The sequence below is a fragment of the Cebus imitator genome, unplaced genomic scaffold, assembly GCF_001604975.1.
Source record: "Cebus imitator isolate Cc_AM_T3 unplaced genomic scaffold, Cebus_imitator-1.0 Scaffold0, whole genome shotgun sequence".
NCBI classification, from domain to species: domain Eukaryota; kingdom Metazoa; phylum Chordata; class Mammalia; order Primates; family Cebidae; genus Cebus; species Cebus imitator.
In genome coordinates this window covers 12,327,726-12,330,620 of record NW_016107315.1, presented here as the reverse complement: position 1 = coordinate 12,330,620, position 2,895 = coordinate 12,327,726, and the positions used below count along the sequence as shown (strand labels likewise).

The window sequence follows — 2,895 nt, the reverse complement described above, 5'->3', positions numbered from 1 at the left end:
GGAGGTTGCGGTGAGCCGAGATCGCGCCATTGCACTCCAGCCTGGGTAACAAGAGCGAAACTCCGTCTCAAAAAAAAAATAATAATAATAATAAAAAAACAGCACTGAATCATCTAAAAAAATAACCACCTCCCTCAATTATGGTTTGATCAGTCCTGACAATTGGATAAAAAAATAGAAATGCTAAAGACTATTTGAATATGGTTTTATATAAATGTCACTTTAAGTGTACATTGAATTTTGAGAATCATCTGATATATATAATTCATATGTAGTACATACATAAATTATAAGCATATATTTGAAATGTTTGAATTTTATTTTTAAAAATTCCTTGGTAATATTTATGTAAAATAACATCCTCTCACAACTGAGGGTTGGATAGTGGTCAAACTATCATTGCATTTAGCACAACAAAGACACCGATAAAAGATAGAGTTCATCCTCGTTATTCTGATTCTTTCTTTGCAAATTTACCTACTTGCTAAAATTTGTAATGACAAAACCAGCATTTGAGGTCTTTTAGCAGTTGCTCACAGACAGACACAGAGCAGAGCAAATTTTGAGTTGCCCATTGCACACGTTCACAGCTTCGTAACCGAGGTAGCATGTTCCCAGATGGGGTCAAACAAGGTGATGCTCTGCTTTCTCGTTTCTGCTCTTGTGCTGTAAAAAGTATCCTTTTCGTGGTCTATTTTGTGCTAACTTTCTTGCATTTCTGTTGGAGAATTTGGTGTGTAAAATGGCTCCCAAATGTAAAGGGCTATTTGGTGTTGGCTTAATTCCTGGGTGTGAAACCCATGGATACAGGGATACAGTGGGCCAACTGTATACTTTTATTGTTTCTGTTCAAAGAGAGTCTCATAAAGTTACTGATATTGTTTGCATGAGTTGTGACATAAATAATAACGTATATTTGCTATGGTTTGAACATCTGTCCTCTCTAAAGCCAAGCTGAAACTTGATCTCCAATGTGGCACTGTTGATAGGTGCAGCTTTTAAGAGGTGACTGGGTCATAAGGGCTCTGCTCTGATGACTGGATTAATGGTTAGTTATCAAGTGAGTGGTTCTGGTGGCTTTATAAGAAGAGGAAGAGAGACCTGAGCTGGCATGCTCAGCCCCCTTGCCATGTGATGCCCTGTATCATCTTGGAACTGCATAGAGTCCCCACCAGCAAGAAGGTTCTCGCCAGATACACCCTTTCAACCTTGGACTTCCAAGCCACCAGGACTGTAAAAAGTAAATTTTGTTTCTTATAAATTATCATTTCAGGCATTCTGTTATGACCAACAAAAAATGGACTAAGACAGTATTTACTAGTAGAATTAGTTTATTTGCTTTACAGTCACATAACAATGATCATTAAAAAACCCATCCCTTTTACCACTTGGAACCAAACATCATGAACTTCAATGAATTAGGGTTTGATAGTTCTCTGCAAAGACAGGACTGTAACTCTAACTAGACAAGTCAGTCCCTTTTAAGTGAATCTACCCTGCCACAGCTCCTACAGAAGAGGCAGCCCTATGTAGTTGAGTCAGTCTAGTATAGCGGCTTTTCAGGCAGAAAGACCTGAATGTAAATCCCAACAAATTACAGAGAGGCCAATCCATAGATTGGGACCACAGGAAATTATGGCAGATCCAAGTTGAGAATAAACAGAAACTAAAGAAGCAGAGATGAAGAATAAGTCACTTGGTTAAATGGACCAAAAGAAGCTCATACTGGAGAATAGTTAAATAACATAAATGCCAGTGAGGACCACATTCCTGGTGCTGAAAACCCTGAAGCTACATTCGAGCCTTCTGTAGTCATGTTACTTATCTTTTAATTCTTCTTCTTTTTTTTTTTTTTTTTTTTAAAGAGATGAGGTTTCACTATGTTGCCCAGGCTGGTCTCAAACTCCTGGGATCAAGCAATCCTCCCACCTTGGCCTCCCCAAGTGCTGGAATTACAGGCGTGGACCACCACGCCTTGCCGTTATTTATCTTTTAACTGACTTGTTTCTCTGGCTTCAGTTATGTTCCGGTGAAACTCTGTTTTCATAATTCCATTACCTATAACCATCAAACTCCCCCAGCACTCCATTTAGCGTGGCTTAGCCCAAATAGAGGTTGGAAAATTGTGTGTGAGGGAATGTAAGACTCAAGCATCCACGAGCGTGGGAGTTGCCAGACAAAACTAAGATCATTTCCAACCCCAAAAGGCCACGATTCTAAGTTGTGATCCTACCCAATATTTTCTTCAAGGTAACACAAATCCCTATGAATTTACCAGCACCAAGCAGTAGTTCCTTTTATGGTCCTAAATAAGATCCTTTATACAGGAATGCCCTAGTTCCTATATTCTGAGATTTCACAAACATCCTCATTTAGCTTCATGACTACAAATTTCACAGGTAACTTTTTTTAAGCCTTATTTTCAGAATGTAGAGTCCTTATATTTTTATTATCTTATAACGCCCAAGCCCCCTTGCACCTCTAACCCAGTGGTGTGTTTTACGCTACAGATACTGTACTGCAACATTTCCCGTGCATAAACACCTACCTCTTTCTTTTTTTAAAGGCTGGTATATTGTTCCATTATACAAACGTACCGTAATTAATACTTCACCAGTTCCTACTAATGGACGTTTCCAATTATATTGTTATAATTATTACGTACAATATAATACGTATAATAATTATAATTATTACGTACAATGCTCAGGTCAACAACTTTTTCTATGTGTATCTTTAGCGTATGCAAGAGCAACTAAAATATCACTGGGTCATTTCAAGTTGCTCCTCTTTGAACTGTTTTGAGCTTAGATCTATCTTTAAACAGAAACAAAAACTAGAAAGCACCCAAAACTCTAGTTGCAGATGCAGAAATAGAGTGTGGCACGATGCTAA

The 2,895-nt window shown here is 38.1% G+C and overlaps 1 protein-coding gene across 1 annotated transcript in view; it reads right to left on the bottom strand.

The window, feature by feature from the left end:
* Window positions 1-2,895, bottom strand: part of LOC108300409 (protein phosphatase inhibitor 2-like) — a 13,156-nt gene that overhangs the window by 9,156 nt on the left and 1,105 nt on the right. The window lies entirely within an intron of this gene.